Source organism: Heptranchias perlo, chromosome 9, assembly GCF_035084215.1.
Source record: "Heptranchias perlo isolate sHepPer1 chromosome 9, sHepPer1.hap1, whole genome shotgun sequence".
Classification (NCBI taxonomy): domain Eukaryota; kingdom Metazoa; phylum Chordata; class Chondrichthyes; order Hexanchiformes; family Hexanchidae; genus Heptranchias; species Heptranchias perlo.
The window spans coordinates 31,116,616-31,132,958 of record NC_090333.1 but is presented as its reverse complement, the minus strand read 5'-3'; positions in this window follow the sequence as shown (position 1 = coordinate 31,132,958).

Sequence of the window (16,343 nt, the reverse complement as noted above, 5' to 3'; positions counted from 1 at the left end):
TTCTTTTCCCAAAGAGTGTTAAGAATGTGGAACGTGCTACCACAAGGAGTAGTTGAGGCAAATAACATAGATGCATTTAAGGAGAAGCTAGATAAGCACATGAGGAGAAAGGAATAGAAGGGAATGCTAATAGGGTTAGATGAAGTAGGGAGGATGGAGGGTCTTGTGGAGCATAAATGCCAGCATAGACCAGTTGGGCCGAATAGCCTGTTTCTGTGCTGCAGTTTTGATGTAACTCGAAGTACTTGAAAAACTGCAATTTCTTGCAAAACACTGAATAGATAGACATCAAGAAAAATACAATTTTTGTTTTCAAGAGGTTTGCCTTTTGGTCCAGTCAGAAATATCAACCAACATGTAGGAACCTTTGTCCATAAGTAAAACATAATCTTCTACCATCTAAAATTACCTTACTGGTTTGCAAGAATATTTAGAAACTCATATGGGATACGTTATTAAGAATGGACTTGCATTTATTCATGATCTCAGGATGCTCCAAAGCACTTTACAGCCAATGAAGTACTTCTGACGTGTAGTCACTGTTGTAATGTAGGAAACGTGCTAGCCAACTTACGCACAGCAAGCTCCCACAAACAGCAATGAAATAAAAGACCAGATCATCTGTTTGTTGAGGGATAAGTGTGGCGAGGACACCTCTCCTGCTCTTCTTTGAATAGTGCCGGGGATCGTTTATGTCAACCTGAGAAGTTAGACAAGGCCTCAGTTTAACACCTTATCTGAAAGATGGCACCTTCGACAATGTAGTATTCTCTCAGTACTACACTGTAGTTCCAGCCGAGATTAAGTGCTCAGATCTCTGGAGTGGGATTTGAACCAATGTCCTTCTGACTCAGAGGCGAGACTACTCCCACTGAACCATGACTGAGAACTTGGTAAATACTACATAAAAAAATACTTTCTTCTCAGAGTTTTCTTCTCCTTTGTGTGTACGTATAGATCACAAAGGATCTAAATAGTCTTTTGTACATTTTATGGTTTTTGTCTCATTTGTAAGAACTTGCATTTAGATAAGCATCTTATTGTGTCAGAGCGCTTTACAACCAGTAATTTATTTTATGAATTGCAGTCACTCTGTCATGTACATAAATGCGGAAGCTAATTTGCACTAAAAGGACCCATGAACAGCAAATGAATAAATGACCAGATTATCTGTCTTTGGTATTGTTGGTTGAGAAAGGAATTTTGGCCTGGATACTGGGAGAACTTCTTATTCTTCTTTGAATAGTGTCCTGGGATCTTGCACATCCACTTGACTAGGCAAGGAGCGACATCAATTTAACATCTCATCCAAAAGGCAGCATCTTTGACAATGCAGCACTCCCTCAGTACTGTACTAGAGTGTTAACCATATATTGTGTGTTCAAGTTCATAGTGGAGCTTGAACCCACAATATTCCAATTCAGATGCTAGAGTGTTACCACTGAGCCAAACCGAGGCTTTGGGCTCGATAGTAGGAGGGAGGTGGGTTGGCAGCGGGGGGTCGACTGGGCATGTGGGCAACGCGCCCAGTAAATTTGGGGTGCTCCGCACGCAATCGCAGCCTGATTGAAGGTACTTACCTTGGCTTCCCGCTGGAAAGCTGCGCAGCGGGCGGACTGCGCAGCTGCATCATAGGCTGTCAGCTGGAGGAGCTCTATTTAAAGGGGCAGTCCTCCACTGACTGATGCTGCAGAAAATAGGCAAAATTACAGCATGGAGCAGCCCAGGGGGAAGGCTGCTCCCAGGTTTAATGATGCCTCACTCCAGGTCTTACTGGATGGGGTGAGGAGGAGGGGGAGGACAGAGATCTTCTCCCCACAAGAGGGAGCAAGTGGCCTGCCTCTGCCACCAGGAAGGCCTGGCTCGAGGTGGCAGAGGAGGCCACCAGCACCGCCAACATATCGCGCACCTGCATACAGTGCAGGAGGCGCTTCAATGACCTAAGTAGGTCAGCCAAAGTGAGTACACTTACTCATTCCCCTACACTCCGTCTGCCACATCACTGCCCCCACCCCACATCTCCTTCTGCACTGCCAACACTACTCTATCACATCACTCCTCACACCCAGTCAAAGCTCATCCTCATTTTACCTGCACTTACTCACCTCACCAGTACTCATCCCACCACTACCACTCAACCCAATCCTCATACAATCTCATGGCTCCATCTCATATTCACCCTCTCATGCATCTCTTTCACGGTTCAGCCTCACTCAACCTGCCACTACCTGTGCTGCAGCCACAGGGCATGCATCACATATGTTCAGTAGGAAGCGTAAGGTAAACGTGTTGTGAGCATGAAGGGGATGCACAAGGGTGTTTGAGGGTTTGTCATGGTTTTACTTATATTTGATTTCTGATCAACTCACATTACATATTATATTGTCACCATTACTGCCATGTCTTTGCAAATCTTGTCTGGTTTGTGCAATAATGCCCTTTCCTGAGGATCACAATGAAGACCCACAACTGATGCCACCCATTATGTCACTGCAGAGTGGGTGTAGGTGTATTTGCAGGGCTCTTTTGTGCAGACGACTGAGAGACGTCGGCGATGTCCCCGGTGGCACCCTGGAAGGATGCGGAGGAGAAGTTGTTGAGGGCAGTGGTGACTTTGACAGCGACAGGTAAGAAGATGGTGCTCGGGCCAGCCGGGAGCAGCTCGGCATGAAGGAGGCTGCAGATGTCCACGATTACATGTTGAGTGACTCTGAGCCTCCGTGTGCACTGCTGCTCAGAGAGGTCCAGGAAGCTGAGCCTTGGTCTGTAGACCCTGTGGCGAGGGTAGTGCCTTCTGCAACGCATCTCTCTCTGCGGTTGCCCTCCCTCTTGCTGTACAGGTGGATGTATCACAGCACTGTGTTGTGGAGCACCACGTGTCAGAGGTGGACGGCGTGGCCGGCGATGCTGGTGATGCTGTTCGTCCTCCGAGGAGGTCATGACTGCAGCTATGGTGGCCCCTATCCGGAAGATGTACATTTGAGGGGGTCCGCAAGGTAGGTAAATGTGTCTGCACACCGGGGTTGAGGTTGCAAGTTTGTGAATTTTATTGTTAGGAGGAGGGTGGTGGAGGCCAAACTTTGTCCAAAGTGACAAAGTGGCCTCCTGAAATGAGTGAGGGTCTCCCCCCACCACCTGTCAAATGGATCTTTGCAGCTGCCACAGGCTGGTGGCTGCAACACGTCCATTTGAACTGGGAGTGTTTCCCCCAGTACGGGAAACAGTCTCAGTTGAGTTGAAAATCCCACCCCTCCTAAAATATCACGTCAATCAGGTCTACTAACGACCTGAAGTATCTACTTAATTAGTTTAAGTGGCATCCAGCCAGCTTTAATTGCCGGCGGGAGTCCCGCATGTGGGGGCTGCGCACGCATCTAAGCGCGTCACTGGGGAACCCGGAAGTGGGCGGGTTGGAGCCGGGCTCTGGACCCACCCCGGGAATCCCCGATTTTCGGACCCCCCCAGCCACGAACCCGCAGGCTCGGAGGTCCGAAAATCGAGCCCTTTGTAACTCATTTGTTAGTTATGTTGTCAAGTTTGGAACCACAATCAGTAAGTTCATTCATTCAAAACATAAGACATGAAACTACCACTATGGTCATGTTAAACTTCCTCATCACTTGACTTACTTCAGCAAAATGTGTGAAAGGAAATCCTGCATGCAAATAATTGTGCTGGATATCCAAATATTGAACTGCATCACATTTGGGTGTGAATGTTCACAAGTTCAGTATTCTGTTCAGATATCTCTGGAGAGTCTGGACTGTTTGGGTCACTCTGGCTCCTGTGGTCACTCATACCTAGAACAGCCTTGGCTCAGAACTTGCTGTCAAAATAACGTTGAGGCTAATGGCATTCACTGTTATTTATGCGCAAATCGTACAACAACTTTATTCGAGGGCAGATGCGCTGAATATCGCGAAAATCCGGAAGTTGCTGTCCGAGATGCACTGCTCTGCCGCTAGCTTCGCGAAAACGGCATCTTGCTGTTTGACTCACCATTCAAATGCATCGAACGGCGTGAAATTTCTGCACTTAAATGGTTGATTCAGACTAAACTCGCCACAGAAAGTTAGGGCTTGTCCTTTAGAGTCTAAGTACCCTTTTTAATGGCATGATAAGTGTTAATTACTGCCAAACAACCTTTCTGGCACTGAAAATTAAATATGACAAGTGTGGAGCCTCATTCCTTCAGGTTTTAATTGTTGTTGGAGATATTTTTAAAAGTTAAAATTAAATTTTTTTTAACTTTTTCTATCTCCTTTTTTTTCTCTCCCTCTTAATCCAATCTTTCTTTCCCTCTCTTTATTTCTCTTTCTGCACCTGATTTGACATTGAATTCACCATTCTCACTTGCACAGCCTTGTTCAGACTCTGCGTTATTCATTTAACAATCCTTCAATCTGATTGGTTAAGGAGATACACAGTTGCTTGCCCTGTTCACACAGGTCCCAGATGCCCTCTAGAGTGCGCCCTTTCCATCTCACATTTCCAGCAACTTGGAGTGCAAAATCTCCTGGAAATTAAAAGGGCAAAGGCAAGTCTAACCTAATGGCAATTGCCATTTATTGACCGGCTACAGCAAATTCTGGGCCCTTATTAGCAACTCTCTGCTCATATTCAACCATGTTGGCCGTCAGAATAAGATTGCAGCACAAGTAATGGTATATCTGCTACCTCTAAAGGCAAATAACCATAATAAATCTATACAATTAATTAGTCTGGAGGAACCTTATTAGAATGACTGATTGAAGTAGAAATGACACTAGATTAATGGAAAAGCCAATCAACAAAACTCTCTAAAACCATTTGAAAGTCTGGAGAATAAAGAACAGGTGAGGTAAATTCCAGAGAGACATTTCAAATGGAAAGGACACTCAATTATTTTTCAGTCAGAATAAATCTTTGTTACACTTAAAAGACAATTCTACCCTAATTATAATGTTTGTGTGCACCAAAATAAAGCTGCTGCTGTGAAGCTGTGACCGGTTCAGTGGCCATGTCATTGTAGATCATAGTATGTTACAGCACAGCACGAGGACATTCGGCCCATTGTGCCTGTGCCGGCTCTTTGAAAGAGCTATCCAATTAGTCCCACTCCCCTGCTCTTTCCCTATAGCCCTGTAATTTTTTTTCCCTTCCAATTCCCTTTTGAAAGTTATTATTGAATCTGCTTCCTTTCAGACAGCGCATTCCAGATCATAACAACTCTCTGCATAAAAAAATGTTTCCTTATGTCACCTCTGGTTTTTTTGCCAATCACCTTAATCATTGTATAACTTTAGATGGGAGGAATTCCAACCTTGTACATATTCTTATGTTCTCCTGTTAAAAACAAAGGCATTTTTTATCCTTGGCCAAAAGTAATCTTAAGATGGCCAACAGATGCCAATTTGTCTGGACTGATATTACTGGTCTTTGTTCACAATATATTGAATTTGCGGTGATCTTCAGGCAAATCAAAGACAAGATATGACAATTCAAGCTCCTGGCAGGGATATTGCAGGAGAGAGTGCAAATAACAAAGAAAAGGACATAATATGGGATACTCAAGAGAACCCTATGGAAAGTATACACTGAAGTGAGAGGCTAAAGACATCATATATTATACCTGAGGCGGCAGGGTATATCTTCAAACGGCCTGGGAGTTCAGTAGCTAAGCACTGTGCAAGAATTGTACTGTTCTGTATGAGCTTTAACTTGTTAATCTTACTGTAAGCAAACATGGTAGCCTAGGAATTCCACCCATTTCGGATCCATCGGGTTCTGCTCCTGTTTAATTACCCTGAAAACTCGGACCTCGGGTTTCCTTCACTTGTCAGAGCTTTGACCAGAAGTTGCTTTCTACTAATTTGTGTTTTAAAATAAAAGCCAAATTGATTCTTTACAATAATAATTGTACATTATTTTTCAGTTTTGCTTATACAGGTGTATTTAAAAATAGTGGAATGGATGATGCAGGTTGTTGGTGCTCCAATGTGCTATGATAAGGTGAAAGTTAGTGCCTAGAATTTCTTATGCAACAAACTCTAGTCTCATAGAATCATAGAATTGTACAGCACAGAAGGAGGCCATTTGGCCCATCCTGCCTGTGCCAGCTCTTTGAAAGAGGTATGCAATTAGTCCCACTCACTTGCTTTCTATCCATATAGCCCTGCAAATTTTTCCTTTTCAATTATATATTCAATTACCTTTTGAAAGTTACTATTGAATCTGCCTCCACCATCTTTTCAGACAGTGCATTCCAGATTGTAACAACTCATTGAGTAAAAAAAATCATCCTCATCAGCCGTCTGGTTTTTCTGCCAATTATCTTAAATTTGTGTCCTTTGGTTACTGACCCACCTTCCAGTGGAAACAGTTTCTCCTTATTTACTCTATCAATTTTGAACATGTCTATTAAATCAACCCTTAACCTTCTCTGCTCTAAGGAGAACAACCCCAGCTCCTCCAGTCTCTCCACATAACCGAAGTCCCTCATCCCTAGTATCATCCTGGTAAATTTCCTCTGCACCTTCTCCAAGGCCTGAACATCCTTCCTAAAGTGTGGTGCCCAGAATTGGACACAATAATCTAGCTGAGGCCTAACCAGTGATTTATAAAGGCTTAGCATTGCTTTGGTTCTAATAGGAAAAGACACTGAGCATAGATGAGGAATTTCACACAAGGAATGAAAAGTCGAACAAGGTCAGTATCGTGCCATGGTTTTTGGCCACCTCCTAAATACATCTAATAACGCTGAATTAAAACAACCCCTCAATCCGTGTCACAGTGGATGCAATAAGCACAAGAGTGTCAATGATGTGGGAGCAGCATCACCTCCAAGTTCCCATCCAAGTCACATACCGTCCTGACTTAGTCATATAGCGCTCTCTTCCTTCATCATTGCTTTGCCAATATCCAATGTGGGAGCACCATCACCTCAAGGACTTCAGTGGTTCAAGAAGAAGGCACACCATCACATTCTCAAGGCAACTAGGGATAGGCAATAAATGCCAGTCTTGCCAGCATCACCCACATTACAAAAAACAAATTTAAAAAATCAAGGGGAATGAGAAATGTGAAATTAATAGAGAAGTGGTCTTGTGAAGGTGTTGGGCATGACCAGGTTTGACAAGTGCACAGACCAACTGGTAGGTACCATATTAATCATATATTCTATAATTTGCAGCGCATATTACATGAATGTATCCATACACTTTAATTGTCCGCAAATGTTTAACAATTAAAATACCCAAATGGCTCAGTGTGCTTACGTACTCATGGAATCATAGAAATTTCTGCACAGAAAGAAGCCCTTCAACCCATCATGTCTGTGCCATTGCTACCTCCCCACTAATGTGATCTACTCTAATCCTATTTCCCTGTTCTTTTGCTATACCCTTTGATGTCTTCAATTTTTTATTGAATTTCCCCTTAAATGTTATGAAAAATTCAGTTTCAATAATCACTTTTTTTAAAGCATTTGTATTCCTAGTACCCCTTTGTGCAAAAAAAGTCTTTCTAACCTTCCTTTTTATGCTTACATTACTAATCCTGAGTTTATGCACCTTTGTTATTAATTCACTGATCATTGGAAATAATCCTTCATTATTTGCTCTCTCAAACTCCTTTGTAATTTTGAGCACTTCTATTAGCTCCCCCATAACCTTCACTATTCTAGTGAATACAACTCTCTCGTCATAACTATGTCCTCTCGTCCATGGTGTAATCCTAGTGAATGTACATTGTATCTTCCCCGCGGCTCTAATATCCTTTCTACAATGGTGTGCCCAAAACCCTACATAGTACTCTAATTGGCCTGACCAATGTCTTGCACAGATTCATCGCCTACTTACTTCTGTATTGACTGCCCTATATTTAAAATTCAGAATCCCATTTGCTGTTTTTTTAAAAGATTTTCTCCACCTGCAATCCCACTTTAACTCATAATGTCTCATCTCCAATGTTCACAATGCTAGGAGAATCAAGCATCTGCAGCACGCATTCAGAGAGGAACAGTCAGTTGTCACCACACACTCGAACCAAGCACCAGCACAAGTACAGGTAGCTCACAACAACTATATGGTAAGGGAGTACACCATGAAACACAAGGTACTGGTGATGAAGGACTTGCAAGGGGTGGATGCTGCTGAGGCTCAAGTTTCTCCTGAATTGTCCTGAGATGTGTGTCAGTGTGGCTCAGTTGGTAAAACTCCCACCTTTGAGTCAGAAGGCTGAGGGTTGAGCACATAATCAAAGCTGATATTCCAATGCAGTACTGAGTTGCTGCTTTGTTGGAAGTGCTGGCCTTCAGATGAAGCATTACATTGAGGTACCATTTGCATATTCTGGTGTTTCAGGTGGACATTAAAGGTCCAGGTAGACATTGGAACATTCAATGGCACCATTCAAAGAAGAACAGGGACTTCTCCCAATGTTCTGGCTAAGATTTCTTCCTCAGCCAATGCTACCTAAAAATAGATTAACTGATCATTCATCTCATGGTTGTTTGCTGATGCAGAATTGCTGCCACATTTACCTATGCAAAAACAATCACTGCATGTTACTATTTGAAAGGTGCTATTGGTAAATACATGTATTATTATCATACTATTGGGATACAGACCTTAACTATCATAATGAAGACATTACAACACATGAACCATGATAAGCACTCACTCACTACGCGCTCCATAAACATGGCTGTGAAATGTGATGTGGATAGGTTGGATGAAATAGTCCTGACCAGCTCCTTACATAGTTGGAAACAAGTATGAGGAAAGTATTTAAAGAACTCATAGCTGCCCAATATTCTACATACATAATAGATCTGTTGACATGGTGAGTAGATGCCCCCCAGCAATGACGTGAGTGGAGAATGAGACTAGGTGGTTGCCAATCATGCCAGTGGCAGTTCTGTGCCATAAAGTGGCACTGCATACGTAACTGCAGATGCCATCTCCAAAAACAATGAGCCCACAGTGATTCCAATATAGGAGACTCTAAACACTGATAAAAGCACATCAGAAGAAATTCATGATTCAAAAGGGGAACATATGACAGAAAATGACATCAAATAAGCACAATAAAATTACTTTCATGGTTATCTACAGATTTCTGCCATAAGAGACTCAAGGATAAAAAGTCAATTTTTCTTAAGAAATTAGTGGCCCCTCAGTGTAGTGGCAGCTATAGTTTCACCATTTTTTGGTGCTACAGTATTTGTGTCAAGCAAATGCTTGATCAGTGGTGTGATTGTGTCGTGTCCTTTGTTAAATTTATGTTAAAGTTCACAAATAAAACATTGTTCTTCCCCTCCCCCCCCCAAATATTTCTAAATCAGTTTTGTAGCCAAAATTGCACTTGCTGAAGCTTGAAAAGTACACCTCTCCACCACCCCCAACCCCCCCATCCCACATACCCTTGGTAGTCCACATGCCTGAGTTCAAGCGAGGTTTTTGGATTGGTCTGTTCCTGCCTGTTTGAGGACCATAACTTGCAACTCTCTTTTTTTAAGTCAGTCTATGAGGAAAGGCTGGTTTTACCAAAATAAGGTAGATCCTGTAATGAATTTTTTAAAAAGGCTTGATTAAATTAAAAAGGGAAAGTGAAAACTTAAGCAGGATGCTATCTTGGTAATGGAAAACACCCAGAACAAAAAGTGAAACTATGGACAGAACTTCATTCCTGCACAACTTCTGTGCAGGAAAAGAAAATAATTTAGCAATATTTTTAGGGTGAAAGAAAAACTACCTTTTAACTTACATGAAATCACCTGTGCAAATACTCTCACAATTGCAAGTCAGGTTTAAATCTGTCACTGGGCAGGAAGCCAGCTCAGCACAGACACAGAAGGATACCTAGAACATACTGGCTGAATGGAGGTGATTTACCTCACAAAGTCTGCTCCAGATAGCTAAGTCTAAGTATTTGCTTAGTTTCAGCCTTTTGTAAATGCCAGAGTGTTGAACAGGTAGGTGAATAGGCATATCCGAGGTGTCTTCTAAACATAAGCTCATTTGCTTGTGCAGCCCTCCGTGTCGCTATTGATTCTCTCTCCCCTGTCTGATGGCATTAAAGGTATTAATCTTCAAAGAATGGCCCCTTCTCTGCATGTTGATGTGAATGTGCTCAAAGAAGGAACCTTTTCATTACTTTGTGTGGGTGCCAAGCTTTGTTTGAACTGTGAAGAGCTACATTTATCTACATGACAGAAGTTTAAAAAAAAATTAAATGAAAGGGAGAATGTCATTATTGCAGATCCTCTGAGATTATACCCGTGTGTCTGCAGTGAGCTCAGAAGCACAATAATGACACAGTTAACTGAGTTACTAGCACTCTGACCTATACCTCAGTATCACTAGTTTCACCATTGCTTTTCATTTTTCAAATTTTCTGTGTACAATACTTATTTGTCTTATGCTTAATGACATAACCTATTTAAGGGAGTTACTAGTATATATTTCCTGTCTGACTAAATGTTTTAAACTACAAGAATCAGTGAGATGCCTACCCTTAATATTTTCCAGCATAAGGATACGTTTATTTCAGAAACATTACATCTGATAAATTTTCAATTAGAGATATAAGGAACCAAATTTTAAGTAAAAGCAGAAAATGCTCGTGATACACACCAGGGCCATTTATATCCAAAAAGAGAAAAGACAGGTTAATGTTTAGCAAAGGCAAGAAGTAGAATTGCCAAAATCAAAGAGGAGAGGGAAGAACAAAGATGCCTTAACTTGATTTGGTTCAGGTTGGGTCTCAAAGGAGCTACTTATCTGCTCTGCTCTCCCATGTTCATGCAGTAAATTGGAGTTGGTCTCAGTATAGCTTGATAGTTGAGACAAAAACCCACTATTCTGCCCACGTGTAGACCCTTCTGTGGCACTGTCAGCCTTTGGTCCTGTGCAGGACAGCAAGTGGTTCTGCCTGGAAATCTGTTGCTCAGCCAATTCTAGCCATCAGCATGTTTGATACTATTTTGCATCATGACCATAGAACCACAGAAGCTAAAGCACAGAAGGAGCCCATCGTGTCTATATAGAATATTTCACGTAGAATCACTTCAGTGTGTAAAAGGTCGAATAGGGAACTCCTAGCACAGGCAGCAGATCAAGATACCCAGGAAAAAATGGGTCAGCACAACTCATAAATGCAGACCAGTAGGGTAACTTTTAGCAGTGGCATCAACTGTGCAGAACCTGCACATCAGGAGTTAACACTTCTGTAATGTAGAAGCACCTCAATAGATAAAAATTATGACTACAGAAATCCCAATAACACCTTGCATTTATACAGCATCTTTAATGCAGAAAAGCATCCCAAGGTGCTTCACAGAGGTATAATCAAGAAATGGGCACTGAACCAAAGAAGGCAATAATAGGACGGGTGACGAAAAGTCTGGTCAAAGAGGTGGGTTTTAAGGATGGTCTTAAAGGAAGAGAGTGAGATAATGTTCAGCTCTATTTGCAATTCTTAAGATAATGAAGCAGTCCATGCCCCACATCCCGCAAGATCTGGACAACATCCAGGCTTGGGCTGATTAGTAGCAAGTAACATTCACGCTACAAAATTACCAGGCAATGACTAGCTCCAACAAAAGAGAGCCCAACCACCTCCACTTGACATTCAATGGCATTACCATCAGTGAGTCTCCCACCATCCTGGGGGGGGTCACCATTGACCAGAAGCTCAACTGGACTAGCCACATAATGCCATGGCTACTAGAGCAGATCAAAAGTTGGGTATTCTGCAGCCAGTGGCTCACCTCCTGACTCCCCATAGCCTCTCTACCACCTACAAGTGACAAGTCAGGAATACTCTCCAGTTGCCTGAATGAGTGCAGCTCCAACAACACTCAAGAAGCTCAACACCATCCAGGACACAGCAGTCTACTTAATTGGCACTCCATGCACCACCTTAAATAACCACTACCAACTTACTGTGGCTGCAGTGTGTATTACCTACAGGATGCATCTCAACAACTTGCCAAGGTTTCCTCAGCAGCACCTCCCAAACCCATGTCCTCCAGCACATAGAACGATAAGAGACCATCCGACATGCCGTTCCTTCATCATCGCTGGGCCAAAATCCTGGAACTCCCTACTTAACAACATTGTAGGGGCATCTTCACCACATGGACGGCAGCGGTTCAAGAAGAAGGCAACTGGAGATGGGCAATAAGTGCTGGCCTTGCCAGCAATGCCCACATCCTGAGAATGAATTAAAAAAAAGGATTGGGGAATTATGAGATTTGAGAAGGAGGACAACTCCAGAAGAGTTAAGATCAGCAGTGGTGTGGGAGATTATGGTTTAGTGCTTGATAGTGGAGCCATGATCAAGGGGGAGTTGAGTAGAGCAGTTAGATAGGTGCTATTCAGCCTCAGCCAGATCAGGGTCCTGGGACATCACAATAATATTGGCAACCTCGAGGGCAAGCTTGATGACAAAGTCTCAGTTCAAAATAAAGGAGCTAGAAGTGGAAAATTGCCCAGGTATGTCCTGTCCACAAAAAGCAGGACAAATCCAATCCGGCCAATTACCGCCCCATCAGTCTACTCTCAATCATCAGCAAAGTGATGGAAGGTGTTGTCGACAGTGCTATCAAGCGGCACTTACTCACCAATAACCTGCTCACCGATGCTCAGTTTGGGTTCCGCCAGGACCACTCGGCTCCAGACCTCATTACAGCCTTGGTCCAAACATGGACAAAAGAGCTGAATTCCAGAGGTGAGGAGAGAGTGACTGCCCTTGACATCAAGGCAGCATTTGACCGAGTGTGGCACCAAGGAGCCCTAGTAAAATTGAAGTCCATGGGAATCAGGGGGAAAACTCTCCAGTGGCTGGAGTCATACCTAGCACAAAGGAAGATGGTAGTGGTTGTTGGAGGCCAATCATCTCAGCCCCAGGGCATTGCTGCAGGAGTTCCTCAGGGCAGTGTCCTAGGCCCAACCATCTTCAGCTGCTTCATCAATGACCTTCCCTCCATCATAAGGTCAGAAATGGGGATGTTCGCTGATGACTGCACAGTGTTCAGTTCCATTCGCAACCCCTCAGATAATGAAGCAGTCCGAGCCCGCATGCAGCAAGACCTGGACAACATCCAGGCTTGGGCTGATAAGTGGCAAGTAACATTCGCGCCAGATAAGTGCCAGGCAATGACCATCTCCAACAAGAGAGAGTCTAACCACCTCCCCTTGACATTCAACGGCATTACCATCGCCGAATCCCCCACCATCAACATCCTGGGGGTCACCATTGACCAGAAACTGAACTGGACCAGCCATATAAATACTGTGGCTACGAGAGCAGGTCAGAGGCTGGGTATTCTGCGGCGAGTGACTCACCTCCTGACTCCCCAAAGCCTTTCCACCATCTACAAGGCACAAGTCAGGAGTGTGATGGAATACTCTCCACTTGCCTGGATGAGTGCAGCTCCAACAACACTCAAGAAGCTCGACACCATCCAAGATAAAGCAGCCCGCTTGATTGGCACCCCATCCACCACCCTAAACATTCACTCCCTTCACCACCGGCGCACTGTGGCTGCAGTGTGCACCATCCACAGGATGCACTGCAGCAACTCGCCAAGGCTTCTTCGACAGCACCTCCCAAACCCGCGACCTCTACCACCTAGAAGGACAAGAGTAGCAGGCGCATGGAAACAACACCACCTGCACGTTCCCCTCCAAGTCACACACCATCCCGACTTGGAAATATATCGCCGTTCCTTCATTGTCGCTGGGTCAAAATCCTGGAACTCCCTTCCTAACAGCACTGTGGGAGAACCGTCACCACACGGACTGCAGCGGTTCAAGAAGGCGGCTCACCACCACCTTCTCGAGGGCAATTAGGGATGGGCAATAAATGCTGGCCTCGCCAGCGACGCCCACATCCCATGAACGAATAAAAAAAAAAGTTCAGACGGAGATAGATTAATCAGTTAGAAGATTAAGGAAACACAAATGGCTGATATTGAGACAGCAGTTCTGAATGAAAAGATTGGGAGAAGGCAAACAGCCAGAGAGAATTATAGGAGAATTTTTGATTAAGCAAAACCGGCTGTGAATTGCCCTTAATTTTCCAACAGTAAGTACATTGATGGTAAGCAAACTGCAGATCTGAAAATAGGGGCCATTTCATGTTATACATCCCAAAATAAGCCAAAAGCTGTCATTTTAATCTTATACTTCCATAAGGCTGTAAAACCCCACAAGCTTAATTAAGTTCGGTTATTTACATAAGCTAATTATTTGCACGTGTTGCCATGAGATTGATTTCTGACCATGGATTTGTAAATTTGTCATTTTTTGATCTCCAGATGACTTTGGCAAACAAACTAATTGTGCTTTTACACACAATACTTTAATGCTTCAAGAAGGCAATAGCCTACATTTTCTAATGGGACATAAGCTGAACTGGAAGCCTGTGGTGTGCTGATCCTAGACAAATTTCCAGGTCAGCCTAGTTCAAATATTGTGGGTGAAGGTGTGAAGAAGACCTCTCATTGGGAGGCCACCTATTGGGGCATGGGAAATCATAGAATCATAGAAAATAGGAGCAAGAGTAGGCCATTCGGCCCTTCGGGCCTGTTCCGCCATTCAAAATGATCATGGCTGATCGTCTAACTAAGTACCCTGTTCCCGCTTTTTCCCCATATCCCTTGATCCCTTTAGCATTAAGAAATATATCTATCTCCTTCTTGAATATATTTAATGACTTGGCCTCCACTGCCTTCTGTGGTAGAGAATTCCACAGGTTCACCACCCTCTGAGTGAAGAAATTCCTCCTCATCTCTGTTCTAAATGGCATACCCCGTATCCTGAGACTGTGATCCTTGGTTCTGGACTCCCCAGCCATTGGGAACATCCTCCCTGCATCTAGTTTGTCTAGTCCTGTTAGAATGTTATATCTTTCGATGAGATCACCTCATATTCTTCTAAACTCTAGTGAATATAGGCCTAGTCGACCCAATCTCTCCTCATACGTCAGTCCTGTCATCCCAGGAATCAGTCTGGTAAACCTTCGTTGCACTCCCTCCATGGCAAGGACATCCTTCCTCAGACAAGGAGACCAAAACTGCACACAATACTCCAGATGTGGTCTCACCAAGGCCCTGTACAACTGCAGTAAGACATCTCTGCTCCTGTACTCAAATCCTCTTGCAATGAACGCCAACATACCATTTGCCTTCCTAACTGCTTGCTGCACCTGAATGCTCGCTTTCAGCGACTGGTGTACAAGGACACCCAGGTCTCGTTGCACCTCCCCTTTTCCCAATCTATCACCATTCAGATAATAATCTGTCTTTCTGCTTTTACAACCAAAGTGGATAACCTATCTTTTATCCACGTTATACTGCATCTGCCATGTTCTTGCCCACTCACCCAACTTGTCTAAATCACATTGGAGCCTCTTTGCATCCTCCTCACAGCTCACATTCCACCCCAGCTTTGTGTCGTCTGCAAACTTGGAAATGCTACATTCAGTTCCCTCATCCAAATCATTGATATATATTGTGAATAGCTGGGGCCCAAGCACTGATCCCTGTGGTACCCCACTAGTCACTGCCTGCCACCTGGAAAAAGACCCGTTTATTCCTACTCTCTATTTCCTGTCTGTCAACCAATTCTCAACCCATGCCAGTATATTCCCCCCAATCCCATGTGCTTTAATTTTGCACACTAACCTCTTGTGTGGGCCCTTATCAAAAGCCTTCTGAAAATCCAAGTACACCACATCCACTGGTTCTCCCCTATCTATTCTACCAGTTACCTCCTCAAAAAACTCCAGTAGATTTGTTAAGCATGATTTCCCTTTCATAAACCCATGCTGACTTTGTCCAATCCCGTTAATGCCTTCCAAGTTTTCTGTTATCACATCACATCAAATCATGTGCTGCCATAGGGTTTACAGGCCTGCAATAGCTTAAAAGAGGCAGGAATCCAGAATGGTTACAATTACAAATCAATGAGCTCGATTTGGTGTGTTCCTTAAATCAAATCTTTATGTGCATTCAGCCCAAAAGAATCCCCTCACTGCTGCATGTACCTGTTATCAAGCCCATTATGAGCTGCATGTTGACACTTGGGTATTACCATATGTCATCTTAACAATTACAATTTCTCACATCCTGTGCTTTTCTTAAAGGACAGAATAGCTCAAGAAACCAGGAGAAATCTATGACAGGTAGTGGACCTTCAAACCTCAAACTTCTTACTCCAAATGAGGAAAAAGGCCTTAAAATCCTTGAAAGGGAAGCTATTAAAGAGTGTCGGGGACATGGAAGCAGGAAGGCAGCCTTTAACTCAGGATTCATCAGCTTTCCCTTGCCTACCTATTCTCTCATAAGTACCAGT